Genomic DNA, 12,954 nt, shown 5'->3' on the forward strand with positions numbered 1-12,954 from the left:
GAAAATTGTCCCACACGCTCTTACAGAGCGTTTCCCTTTCCCATTTCACCTCCCTTCAACCTGGGCGGAACTTTGTGCCTTCTTCAATGAATAGAATGTGCCAGAAGTAATCCTGCCTGACTTCTGAGATTAGGTCATAAAAGACAACACAGTCTCTTTCTGGCTTTCCTGGGACATGCCCCTTGGCATCCCTGGGCTCATATTAAGAAATCCGGTGACCCAGAAGTCACCAGGCTGGAGAGATGGTGTGGAGAAAGCAAACAGAGATGGAGAGAGATGCCAGGGAGCCCCAGCTGCTCCATCCTCCTGCGACTGAGTCTTCCTGGCCCGGGCATCAGACAGTGAGGGAGGGAGGGTGCCTTCAGAAGGCTCCAGCCCCCAGGCTTCAAGCCACTCCAGCTTTTGCCAAGTACAGCAGAGGAGAGCTGACCCCGGCCCTTGAGAAAGATCAGTGCTGTTGTGGTTTCTAAGTTTGTGATGGTTTATGCTGCAGCCCTTGACGTCTGGAAGAGGGCAACACTGGGATTGTCATCGTTCAGCCTGGAAGATGCAGAGAAGGACTCAGGATTGGGACTGGACGAGGCGGAGAGGAAGCCCACCAAGCAGGTGTGTGGGGCAGACCCTAGATGACCGGAGGCTACCCCTGGCATATTTCTACCAGCTCTTGTGGGGATGGGGCCTTCTTAGAATTCCCTGGGGCAGTTACCTGGGCAAGAAGACAGAAAATACTGAGAAAGCCAGCTATAGGGCTGGAAAAAAGTTCTGAGACCTTTCCTACGACTGCCCCAAGAAAAGGAGAGAGGAAGCCAAGAGCAAGATGCTCATCACCCCCGCCCCGGAGCCCCAGCAGGCCATAGAGATGGCCAACCTTCAAGCCAAATCCGCCTGCGGGAACAGCGGATGGTGCCGTTCCAAACCCTCAGCCAGGGATGGGCAAACTACAGCCAGTGGCTAAATCCAGCTTTCTGCTGTGTTGGTAAAGAAAGTTTTATTGGACCACAGCCATGCTCTTTTGTTTACACAGGGTCTATGGCTGCTTTCACACTACAACCAGCGAGCTGTGTACTTATGAGAGAGACGTCTGGCCCACAAAACCTAAAAATATTTACTATTTGACCTTTACAGAAGAAGGTTGCTGACCCCTGCCCTAACCTATCAAAAGTGGAATCCTGGTCCAAGATGCCCTGCCCTGGGGGTCCGCCCCATTCATTCGCTCAGTCGTTAGACACTCGTGAGCACCTCATTCACAGCAGGCTCCAAGCTCCACCTTGGAACAGAAAAATGAATAGATACAGTCCTTGTCCTATAAGAGATCGCAGGGCTGTGCAAGGGACCACCGCACAATCACAGGATTATGGTACAGAATGGAGGCACAGCCTGTAGGAGTCTGGCAGCCTAGAGAGAGGCGACCCATCCTGCTTGGGAGTGGTGGCCAGGGAAGGCTGGTCATTCCAGAGGAATGACGGTGGCACTGGGTCCTGAAGGACAAGCAGGATGTGGTGAACACATAGGGGCAGGTGAGGATAGAGGGGGTTCTGGACAGAGGGAAGGATACACACAAAAGCAGAAGGGGAGGGGGAGGGCATCTAGAGAGGCAATTCAGGTCACTGTGCTGGGAGTAGCTGGAGAGAGGCGGGCAGTGGCAGGAGAAAGAGCTGGCAAGTTAGGACAGGCAGGTTATGGAGGGCAGGCAGGGCCCCAGGGCAAGGCAGAGATGGCAGGTGCCAAGAGCTATAGCTCGGCCACCACGAAGGACCCTGAAAAGTATAACTCACTCAGAAGGAGAGAGAGCATGCAGAGATGCCACGGGCTGTGCCTACCTTCACCAAGACATGGAGATTTCTATGTGGGTCTGTTTTTCTGTCTTCATCGTAGTGTACCCGCCCTGGGCCTCTGGGCCTTCCTGGGTTCAGAGGGCAGGAGCAGCCATAATGGGCTGTCCATAAACCAGCAGGGCCATCCCTGTGCACATCTTGCTGTTTCCAACCTAATGTGCTCAGTGTCCTTCCTATCTTAGCAAGTTTCTTCTCAAGCCAACTTCCAGGCAGGAAACAAAGACTAATCACCAGGTAGCACACATGAGTGGGCGGGGGGGGGGGGGGGGTGGAGCACAGCCACAGGACGCATGACATCTTCAGGGAAGCTGCAGGTCACTGGCGCCCCCGAAACCACTCTCTAAAAATGCAGCTGGGCACGTGTCTGGGAACAAGCCGAGGAGAGGCGTTCTATCTTCGGCCAGAACGTGGTAGATGAAAACTTGAGGGCAGACAGAGGCCCCCAGACCCTTTGTTCTGTATTGTGCACTCTGTAAAGTTGTGTTGTCCTCCCACTTTCCCTTCATGAGAAGCAGATAACTTTATTGCTACTTCCATAATATTATTGCTAAATACAGAGGTGTTTTCTGAAAACAATCCGAATTGTAAATCCTGTTCCCCACCACAGCTCGGCTTATGCAACTGTTATTGTTATGATTGTTATCATTATTATTTTGTCTAAAGGACTAAGGGGTTTGAGACACTGCTATGAAGAAGGCAAACCCTGAAATGGAAACTTTCCAGCAGGGCCGGTGGGGGGCAGGGCTTCTATGGCACCCGCCTCGGGCTGGACTATCTCGTGCACACCCCCTGCCGAGAAACTTGGTTTTCCTGTGTCAAGAAGGCAGAGATGCCCGGGGATGGGACGGACACTCAGCTTGAGGGCAAGTCCCAGTTCTGCCCTGATGTCCTGGGTGACATTGGGCAACACGTCCTCCAACCTTGGTGGACCTCAGTTTCTTCATCTGCAAAAGGGGAAACTGGATGATCCACCAGTCTTGCAATAAACACTTTGAGCTCCTCTGCAAAATAAAACAAATTTAATTTAATTTAAAAGTCAAAGCCTGTTAAAAACCCACCATCCTAATCCTCAGAGTTGAGAGGTATAAAACCCAAGAAAGCCACAGTCCTCCTGCAGCTTCAGCCTCTTAAACAGTGTGCAATTGGGTCAAGGATCTATAGAGGGCAGCCTCCTGCTAACTAAGATCTAAGGCAAAAACGCTTCCGTTGATCTATACTTTCTCAGCAAATGCAATAGAGCCAGAAAGGAAACGGAAACCAGACAATTAGTTTTTTATCTTTGGAAGTCAAATAAATCTCACATAGACCGACATAGCCATTGGGAAAGTTTAATCTTGAAAATAAAAAGTATGTTTCTAAAGCAGTTATTTACAAATCTCGTTTTCACTAGGGGAAGATTATTCTGCAAACAGGGATGTAACTTGTGAAATATTATCACCTGAATGAGCAGTCTGGTGGCATAGACTCCATGAAAGTGGGCAAGTCTTCTTTGAGGTCCTCTTAAAGCAAATCTCAGGCCACCATCCCATCCCCCACCCCCAGTGGCTTCTTTGATGCCACTCAGGTGTGAAACTTCATGCCGAGGAAGTGGGGTTTTTCCTTTGCAATGTTGCACATCATTCTTTAAATGATCTAGCTTGAGCCTTTCATTCCCATTTTGTGAGCCTTGTGCAACTAGTTGAAATTTATGTTCAAAAGTCTATACCAATTAAGGAGTTTGACCTTACTGACAATAGAAGACATTCCAATTAAAACAAAGAGATACCATGTTTGTATCCTTGTTTGACAAAAATGTATGAATGACAAGTATTAAATTGAGCCATTATGAAATAGTCATTTTTGTAGGTCAAAAATTAGCAATTTTATATGATTCTACCTACATGCCAGGGTTGGTGCCAGGTGCTGGGTGCACAACCGAGATCCAGACTGGTAGGGTCCTGATTTTCTAGGGTCTGATCCCTTGGGATAACAACCAGGCGAGGGGGCAATTTTAATACAGGGTGGTAGGTGCTGTATTAAGGGCAGAACAGGCTGCTGTGAGCCATGAAATAGAGGAGCTGGCCTAGGGAGGTGGGGAATGGCTTCTCAGAGGAAGCGATGGCCAAGTGGAGACAAGAGCAAGGGGAAGTTTCCTTTGCAGTTAAAGCAGGGGCAGTGTTCTAGGCAGAGGGGCTGGCAGGCCTAGAGGGGCTAGCGGTCCTGGAAGAAGTCCAGGGTGCCTGACTCAGGAAGGCCAAGAGGAGAAGCACAGTGCAAGAGGAGAATGGGGAAGCACATGATGGACGGGGTGCGAAGGGCCCTCAGGGCTGCGATGGAGACAGGGTGCTCCCTCCTGAGTACAATGGGGAGCCACTCAGAGATCTGAGGCTGACGAATGGCAAGATCAGTTTGGCCGTTTAGAAAATAAATTCACTCTGCCTTTAGTGTAGAGAATGGATGAAGTGGAGTAAGAAGCTGGGCAAGGAGGCCAGCTGAGGTGAGAGGTGCTGATGGTCTGTTCGAAGGAGGCGGAAACTGAGACAGATAAACAGACAGAAGGGAGATTGTTTTTGAGTTGGAATCTCAGGACTTAGTAGCTGATGGATGCGCGAGACAAGAGAGAGGAGGTATCCGTCACGGGGTGGTGCCCACTCAGATGGGGAACAGAGCGGGAGAAAAGATTTAGGGAGGAGATGATGAGCTCACTGTTGGACATGTTGGGTTTAGGGCGTCTGAGTCTGGCAGCAGCTATATGCTCAGGTCTGATTCTCAGCAGGGAGGTCTTAGCAGGAGTCAGCACAAAGCTCAGGGCTGGAAGAGGCTGTTGAAGGGGAAGGCACACGGCTCGGTCCCCCCAACTCTAATGTAAACATGCATGGGAATCACGCGGGCTTCCATTAACGTGAGAGTTCATGGGCTCCAGCTCAGCCCCACTAATTAGGATCTCAGGGATGGTTGCTGAGAATCTGAATCTTTACCTGGCTCCCTAGGAGATGGATGGAGACAGTCTGGGACCAAACCTGTAGAAACTCTGCTGGTGCTATAGAGGCAGAAGAAAATAATGGCAACAACAGAGGAAACTATAATATTTTCAGTTTCTTAAAAAAAAAAAAAAGAATCAACACTAGTGAGAAAGACACTATAAATGGCTGTTGGGACAGGTACTGAACTTGTAAATCTAAAGACTTAAAATGACAGTGAAAGAAAAACCTAGAAAAGGAAGAAAAGCCTAGAACTAGGTGGTGAAAGCGGTGAAGAATTCATTTCTTCCTGCCAAGGTGCCCTACCAACCAGTGTTCTTATATTTAATGAAACTCTTGTCATAAAGCGCATTTATGATGGAAATCCAAGGTGGGCAGGTTAAACATACACGATAGGCCCCAAAGAACGAAATTGACCACAACAAAGAAGAAATAGATGCAATACATTAGTCTTGATATTCAAAAGGAACTGTAAAGTAGCTTAGTAAGACATCAGGGTTCCTTATATAGTCAGATGTGTAAATATGCACTCATTGTCTGAGCCTCTACCGAAGGCACAAATCGGGGAGAATATTAATCTCCCCCCCGACGCCCCCACTCCCATTATGCTGTTTATATCTCCATTAGTGCACTCTGCTCAGCCCACCTGGGACTTGAGTTATTTATGTCTGTGTCTGCTCTCCTGCCACACAGTGCATCCCTCTAGGCAGGGACCTTGTCTTCCTCACATCCGTGCCTAGCACCCTGGCTGGCACAGAGCTGGCATTCAATCATTATTTGTTGACTTGAGTGTTCATCAACAACAGAGCTTTTCGATCCTTTTTTGCAATTCCAGAGTTTCTGTTTATGGCAAAGCTGGACTTGGAATTCTCCCCGTGTCGACATCAAAATGATTTTAAAACACCAACCCTAAAACGGTTTTAGGAAAGAAGGCACAACAAAAGAGAAGGAAGGGGGACAGAATGACCTGACACTCAGAGCCGTGTTGCGTGACAAAAAACGGGTAGGAAGGAAGAGACTCCTGAGAAGGCCACTTATTTGGGATTCACGGGCTCACCCGCACTCTCACGGTGCTCTTCTGATAAGCTGCAAAATCTAAAACTCCTTATTAAATGTCAGATAAATCGGCTAGCCCGGGGCAAAGCCGATGAATGGGCGGTGTGGGCTCCAGTCCGGCTCTCTGTAATTGATGGGCTCTGAATAAGCAGAACCAATCCAGGCTGATTGTGGATGAAATGACTACAGCCAGCAAAGTTCACGTAAGAAATATGTGAACTTTAAAGTACTTGAACACAAATCAAGACAGTGAGTTTTTATAAAAATCTTTACTAGCTCAAACCACTGAAGCTCAGAATGACCTTTATCCTTGGGTTGAGTAGCTGGTGGTGTGGGGAATGCGCACACCGTATATCAGGCTTAGAGCCACAGGAGAAGTGCGGTGGGAGAGAGAATTTGCCAGATTCACCGCTCCCAGCCCGCTGTGTCCGTGTCCGTGTGGAAACGGGGGCAGTGACTCGGGGTGTTAACTTCTCTCCATTGTTCCATCTGAGCACATTTTTCCCCGTCTTTTGTGGGGTGTTGGATGGGACCTCATATTTTCACTTGCCCTTTGGATAATGGCATCAGGACTCTGGGCTGCAGTGCCAGCCTCTTGTCTCTGCTCAGACACAAACTGGGCCTTTTGGAGAGCCGGGGACCCCAGACCCGGGATCAGCTGAACTCAGCAACTGTGCTCCACATGGGCCTTGCAGATGCTGGACCAGCCACATTTGCACAGCACCTCTTTGTACCAAGCCCTTCGTGGGGGTTCCTCTCTCCCCCACAACTGAGCCCTCACCCACCCCACCCCTGAGAGAAGGCCCTTTCACATATGAGCAAATGGGAGGTTCTGAAGGTCTTCAGCTATGAAAGGGTAGAGCTGGCTTTTCGGCTGCATCTGTTGGACTGCTATCCCCTGCTCTTTGTACCACACCAAGATGTGTCCCTTCATGACGGACCAGGTCAGCACTGTTCTCCTCGTATTCCAGATGGGGGTCTTCCTCTTTACCCTCACGGATCTCCCAGTGATTTGGTGAGGGCATCAGAAAAAAACACCTCCTAGAGTAACAATTCCATTCTATGACTTGTCAGAAAATTCTTTTCTATAGCAACTATGTGTTCTAATTGATTTATTACTTCATTCCTTCAACTAAGATGTCTTGGGTCTTCTCTACGTACCAGGCAACATGTAGGCACCCAAATGTGGTAGAGTTGATCCTTCCCACAAAGGATGCATGATCTACGGGACAGGGGAGAGGTGACCACGGTTCATTTTATCCCACAGCAGTGGGTAGGAGGACACATACAAGAAATATAGCAAAGGGGAGAACCTGCTTCCACAGTCAGGAGGGCTTCCTGGAGGAGCTGGCCCTTGTAGGATGGTTTGTATTAGGATGTGTAGATGGAACAGAATAAGAACCCTTATTATGTGCTATACTCTGCCTTCTAAACCCGTGTGTTAACTCAACTGTCCCTCGAAACAGCCTTACTAGGGTTTATTGTTACCTTAATTTTACAGATAAGAAACTGAGGCACAGGGAGTTAAATTACTTAAAGATCACAACGGTAGGAGCAAGCCTCAAGCCCAGGCAGTCTGGCGCCCCGCACTCACGACCTTGCCCACAGTGTGATGCTGCCGCTGTCTGAGGGAAGCGAGAGCCTGGAAGAGGACCATTTGAGCAGAGGCGGAGTGGCCTGGAAAGGATGGGGCGTGTGTGGGAAAGATCCAGCGGTCCTGTTAGACTGGAGTATATACTACATGAAGGTCAAACAAAGGTCGACAAGATGCAATGCACATTGAATTGGAGACCACTCATTCATTCATTCCACCAGTACTCACTGAGCATCTACTTGGTACCAGGAGCTCCATTAGGCACCAGGAGACCTAGCCATGGACCAAGGTTTCAAAAGACATGGGTTTGGGCATGAGTACAAGTCAGGGAGGGTAACTTTCCAGAATTATCTAGACATTTCACACTTGCCCTTTGCTTATGGCTGCCTAAAGCCGCTAGAAATCAAGACCAAAACCGTGTATCTCCTAGCACGGATTCAGAAGCTACTCGAGGCGGAAGCAACCTAAGGAAGGTTGACAGATGAAGGGCAGGACGCCTAGTCAAGTTTGAATTTCAGATGAACAACAGATAAGTTTTTAGAATAAGTGTGTCCCAGATAAGAATGGGGCATACTCGTACAGAGAAGTATTCGTTGTTTATCTGAAACTCAGATTTAACTAGGCATCAGGTATTTTATTTGCTAAATCTGGAAACCCAAAACCTAGTGATGTTTTAACTCAGCTGCCCTGTTTTACAGATGGGCCAGGAGAGAGCAGAGTCACGGTCGTCCTCAGACCTGGAGAGTGACTCAGTCAGAGGCCTGAGTTCAGGTTTCCAGGACCCAATCCAGGGTTCTTCCTGCTGCACTGGGCTGCCTTCCATGTCCCCAGCTAGAAGGGCCAGGAGGCAGGGACAAGCTCTCGAATGAATGAATCAAGCCGTTCAGCCACCTCGCGCTCCAGGCGCCTTCCAATCCCACCGGATCCGAGACCCTGTTGTGTCGGCAGCAGGATGGCTGTGGAACAGTTCTTAATCAGGAGGGGAGAAGTACAAATTTTGATAGTGAAACTCCCCCCGAGTCAAGGTCGCTCTGACCCTAGAATCAAAGGCTAAAGGCACAACAGGAAGCGGTTTAGCCACCAGGATTGTCCCCGCCCCACCCCCAGGACGAAATTGTAGACAGGTGTGCAGTGGCCAGTGTGGGGCACTGGTAAAATGCTTCAGGGAAAATCACAAAGCAATATCGGCCACAGCTTGGGGGAAGTCGAATTTTCCCTTCAGAGCAACATCTCAGGAGACTGTGGCCAGCTTCAAGGTGCCTTTATCTGAATACATTCCATTAGGAAAGGAGCAGGAAGACGCCCTGGCCTTTCAAGGTAACTCAATCAGACTCTGTGGCATTCACAGGGGTATCGGTTACCATAAGTCTCTCGGGGCAGCAAGGAGATTAAGACGCGGATTACCTGCCACTTACTATGTGTCATCAAGAAACGAGCAGCTTCGGCTACAAGCCCCGCTTAATCGGGTCTCGGCAGGCTTTTCTCAAAAGGATGGCTGACAGCATTTCTAAGCATGTTTTAAACTGTTCGTCATATCAGGGATAGGGACTCACCAGCAGAGAGTGACAGCAACGTCAACAGTGGCCATGGGAGGAATTTCTGATAAGTGGCCCTTTGTGAAACGAAGAGAAGCGGGACCAGGGGCATGCTGGGCGTTGTTATGGAAGCTCTGAACCCACTTAAATGCACCCTTAATGCCAACATCTTGGGCATGTTTCAGCCTTACATTTCACCCCTCAGTCAGTCGGTGTGCTTGGTCAAGACAATGTGGTTGTCAAGACAGACATAATCGTGTCTGACAACATCTCTGGCGACAGAAAAAGCCAGCATTACGCCATTCTTTGAATCTGGGCGGTCGGACCAAGAGCGGGTTTTCCTCGCCAATGATAGCCCCCTGTGAGAGCCAGGAAGCATGGCGGCCTGAAAAGGGGGTTGGGTCTCAAGTCACTTTGCAGTCTACACCAGCAGTCACCAAACTATGACATGTAGGCCACATCCAGGATCCTGGCTGTTTTTGTCTACAAAGTTGTATCGGAACATAGTCACACTCGGTCATTACACATCATCTATGGCTGTTTTTGCACTTCTGCAGCAGGATAGTTCCAGCAGAAACTCTGTGGCCCACAAAGCTTGAAGTATTCGCTATCTGCCCTTAACAGAAAAAAATGGCCGAGCCCTGGCCTCCAGCATTCCTTGGAAGAGCTCTCTCAGTCCGGCTTAACCTCAGATCTGCACTGCCGGCTGCGGGAATGGAGGTCACGTCTCGGCACGTTCTAAATTCCAAGATGTTGAAAGAGTAATTGTTGAAGAGAAAACCTTACTGAGGCCCAGTATCTATGAATTCCAGGTGGAGAATCTTAGCTATTCTCTCCACAGAGAATTTCAAATTAGCCAAAAGAGATAGAATACCCACTTATGATAATTTTCCTAAAGTGGATTGCTGATCAGGCTCAGAAATGTCAGGCTCAAAAATCCCACTGGCAAAGGGAGTAAGGAGGGGCCGACTTCTGACCTTGGCAGTGAAGCTGCCCACAGTTTGCACCCAGACCCCCTTCCATCCTTACCTGCCGTACTTTCACTGTATTGTGGTAAATTATGCATTCTGTGCCTGTGTTGCTCCTGTCACTGAGCGAGAACTGTAATTTCAAGATGGTCATCCCCACCTCTCTCTCCGTCTCTGGCCCTGCACCCAAAGGGAACAACTAGATGTTCCCTGAACACAACCTGTTCTCAAGCTATACCCTCCACAGAAATGTCCTTCCTTCCGTCTGTTGATGCCCTCCCGTCCTGCAAGGTCTTCTCCAGTTGCATCCTTGACATCTTTCCTGAGACCTCCAGGTGGGCAGCTCTTCTCCCCTGCTGAGCCTCAAAGTAATTCTTCCAAACTTCTCTTGTGAGACTGATCAGATTCTACCGGACATTGGTGTTTTCTGTGGCCAGAAAACCCATGGCACTCATAAATTAATGGTCTCCACTATTCTTGAGTGATACCAAGACGCGGGGGTTGGCATGGTGAGGATGAAGATAATGCATTGTGGAAACTCTACCCACTCAACTCCAGGACCCTTTTCAAATCAACCACCTACAGAGGAAGTGGGTGGGTCCTCAGACAGTGGCACTGTCCCTGTGGCTAGGACCGTGCCTCGAAAAAGGGATGTGGACCTTCAGTGGGCAAAGCCAGGAAGAAAAGCCCAACAAAGAAGGGTGGTGGCTTCACGGGGCCTCCAGGCTGAGGTGCAGCTCTGCCTGATGAATGACAGCCACCTAGACTGGGAGAGAAGTCCACTTCCTCACTGTCTGTGTGGGCAGGGGGCGAGGACCACTCACCCCCAGCGCCACCTCATCCAGCCCTCCATCACATCAGAGGGAACAGGGTGTCAGGTCATTTTGTTAGTGAACAAACATTTACTGAGCGCCTGTTGCATGCCAGGCCCTGGGGGAAGTGGTGAGCAAGACTGGCAAGGTTGCTGCCTTCACAATGCTTACACTCCAGCCCCGACCCAGCCCAGGAAGATATGTGATCCTGGAGAGTCTGGAAGTGAACAGGAGCCACAGAGCCTTCCTCTCCGCCCTGAGAGGCTCTGGGCTGCCCTGCCCAGCGGCTGCCAAGGACTATGTGGGGGCCAGAGAGAGACAAAGATAACTCAGACCTCCTCTGAGCGGCCCCTGCCCCACCCACCTTGGCAGCCATCTTTCTTCCCAGGTTGGAGGAGTTTTCAGACGGTGCCGTTTTGAGTCTGAAAGTGGAGAGGTCACTGGGAAATAAATCCCCTCAGTGCTCGTGTGATACCACAGAGAACAGGTCAGTGCAGGAGCCGCAGGTCTCCCTACCTGATCCAGGTTTGGGGCTGGCCCCAGGTGTCAGAATGGCCCAATCATGGCCAGGGCTGCCTCGGAGTTTGAGGGAGGGCTGAGGGGGTGGCCCAGTGGCCTGCAGAGTTCAGACTAGCTCAGATGTCAGGGCTGGTGCCCATAAGGGCTCTGCACCATGGTCCAGGGGTGGAAACTGGGCTCAGATTCAAGAAGTGCTTTTCCCAGAACACTAGCGGGGGTGCTGGGGCTTGAACCCAGGCCCCTGGCTCCCAGGCCAGTGCTTTCTGCACAAGGTGACTGCCTAGGGCTCCTAGTTGGGTGGCAGGTGGATCGGCCGTGTGCTGAGCGACTCAGGGCAGCAGGTAGCTCACTCCACCCGCCCAGCATCCCCTTCTGGCGTCTGGTTGGGAAGGAAGTTCACAGTGAAGGAGAGCTTCAGTGGGTTTGCCAAAAACGCTCCAAGGTTATCAACACCACTAGTTGCCCGTAAGCCCTTCTAAGGCCAGAGCAGGCCCTGCTGACCTCAGCATCCGCAGAGCCCACACAGCGTCTGACACCCTGGGAGCACTCTAAGCTCTTGGTGAATGAGCCTCTGACCGGCTCCCACCCCTGTCCCCAAGGGGTCTCCTTTTGGCCTAGAACTGGGCCCTCTGCCTCTCCTCTCCTCTGGGCTCACGCAAACGGCAATGGGGCTGCTCTATACTGTACTAGAAGATGGTTTCCCCAGCCCTCCTCGAAAAAGCCTTTAAAAATATGATTCCTTATCTCTCTGGTGACCACAAACTAGGGTTAGGCCCAGGGCCTGACTTTATGGGTTCTCACCTGGTTGCAGATGCCAGGCAGGTAAGACCGGCTGCTGCCCCATGTTCTCCTCTCTACACCTGTCCAATCCCCCACCCATGGTGGACTTTCAGGCTTGGCCCATGCTTGGGCATCAACTGTGCGTGCTGTTGACCCTGTTGATGCGTGGATGGTGGGATCATCGGCAGCAGTAGAAGGGACCTGGCGGCATCAGGCCTTCCCCAAAGTTCCTCTACGGTAGGCAAACCATCTCTCAGCTCTGTGACTCCTGCACGCCCTGAGCCCCCACTGCGCCTCTGATAGTCAATGCAACCTCCGACCTTGAACCTCCGGGGTTCTGGCCTCTGCTGCATTCACCTCTGTCTCCTTTTCCCGTGGAGAGGGAGACTTGTCCGACCGGAATGAAAACTGCATAGGCCAGTTCATCACTGTGCTCTAAATTCCCTGGCGGCCTTTCCAAATGCCAGTCCCTGCTCATGCTCATGCCCAAGGTGGGACACCTTCCAAGGGTCACTTGTGAGTGGCTGTGCAGGGCGGGGAGAGATCCCTCAGCTCCCCAGCCCAGCCTTATCCCACAGGAAAAGCCAGAGGAGGGCCAGCTCAGAACGTGCACTCCCCCTGCTAGGGGCCCCAAATCGCCACAGCGAACCCACCCTGGGAGAAGCAGAGGGCAGCAGGTGCCCTGCACCAGACCCCGAACCCACCAGACTCACCAGGTCTCTGCCCCCCGAGCCGGCGCCACCCCCCACAGCCCAGATCTGCAGTCTTTTTCTGCAGACCCACGGACCAGGCACACAGCTCTCTGTGTTGCTGGAAAGTGGAGAGCAACTTGTTTCTACCAAACACTGTTTCTCTTGCTCCTTTCTACCCCCTTGGCTCCTGTGCCAAAGTCTGC

The 12,954-nt window shown here is 50.8% G+C and overlaps 1 long non-coding RNA gene across 1 annotated transcript in view; it reads right to left on the reverse strand.

The window, feature by feature from the left end:
- Positions 1-2,330: 2,330 nt before the first annotated feature.
- The window catches only part of LOC139075955 (uncharacterized), a 50,894-nt gene continuing 40,270 nt past the window's right edge, over positions 2,331-12,954 (reverse strand). The window contains exon 4 of the long non-coding RNA XR_011527032.1: positions 2,331-2,836. This is a non-coding gene — a long non-coding RNA (uncharacterized lncRNA). The remainder of the gene's footprint in view (positions 2,837-12,954) is intronic.

Source organism: Equus przewalskii, chromosome 1 (assembly GCF_037783145.1).
Source record: "Equus przewalskii isolate Varuska chromosome 1, EquPr2, whole genome shotgun sequence".
Taxonomy (NCBI): domain Eukaryota; kingdom Metazoa; phylum Chordata; class Mammalia; order Perissodactyla; family Equidae; genus Equus; species Equus przewalskii.